This window comes from Tupaia chinensis, unplaced genomic scaffold (genome assembly GCF_000334495.1).
Source record: "Tupaia chinensis unplaced genomic scaffold, TupChi_1.0 Scaffold000290_1, whole genome shotgun sequence".
Taxonomy (NCBI): domain Eukaryota; kingdom Metazoa; phylum Chordata; class Mammalia; order Scandentia; family Tupaiidae; genus Tupaia; species Tupaia belangeri.
This window is the reverse complement of record NW_006159775.1, coordinates 6466335-6467169: the sequence shown is the minus strand read 5'-3', so window position 1 is coordinate 6467169 and position 835 is coordinate 6466335. Positions and strand designations below refer to the sequence as shown.

General features: G+C 34.1%; 1 non-coding gene across 1 annotated transcript; it reads right to left on the bottom strand.

Annotated features, from left to right (window-relative positions):
• Positions 1 to 333: 333 nt before the first annotated feature.
• On the bottom strand, positions 334 to 497 carry LOC114008121 (U1 spliceosomal RNA). Its single transcript, XR_003549683.1, has one exon. It is a non-coding gene; the product is annotated as a U1 spliceosomal RNA (small nuclear RNA).
• Positions 498 to 835: the final 338 nt, after the last annotated feature.

The window sequence follows — 835 nt, the reverse complement described above, 5'->3', positions numbered from 1 at the left end:
AATTATTAAGATTTTTAAACTTTAATAAATATAATATATACATCTGTCACATTAAGACAGCTATTATAAACTTATTATTATATTATTATTATAAGACAGTTATAAACTTATTACTCAACTCATATTATAAGTAGGTTAGGTAATGATTACTCATCTTTAAGAGCTTAAAACAAACTAGAAGTCTTTAATCTAAGGAATGTAATTTGTTAATTACCAGTTGATTAATTTAAAACAGTGATAAATGTCCAGTGTCTCAGCTATTGATTAAGTAAACAAGTGCCCTAAAGACTTTAATTGAGAACCTTAACTAAGTACTTTTTTTTTTTTCTTTTCCAGGGGAGAGCGCGCATGCAGTCCTCCACTACCACAAATTATGCAGCTGAGTTTCCCTCATTTGGGGAAATCGCAGAGGTCAGCACACCCACAGTGCAATGGGTGAGCCTCATCCTAGGAAAATCACCTTCGTGATCATGGTGTTTCCTCTGCCAGGTAATTATTAACCAAGTACTTTTGACCAGACATTGCGTATTTTTTCATTCAGTTTGGAAGAGGCAGTTCACGAAAATTCTGTGTGCTCTTTTGCATAGATTGCACAAGTGTCTCTAAATCCTTTCTGCAGTTTTGCAGTGAAGGTATTATTCCTACCCTTTGTTGATTTGCCCCAAAGAAGAAATTGGTTTGCATCAGATATTTCTGATTGCAGGTCCATGTTCTTTTTATACCAGTGAGAATGTGACTCCCTTTATTAAATATAAAACAAGAGCTTGAGATCTGGCAAGAATATGATCAAAAGCAAAACCTGAGAGAGCAAGAATGGGAGAAAGGCAAAAATAAT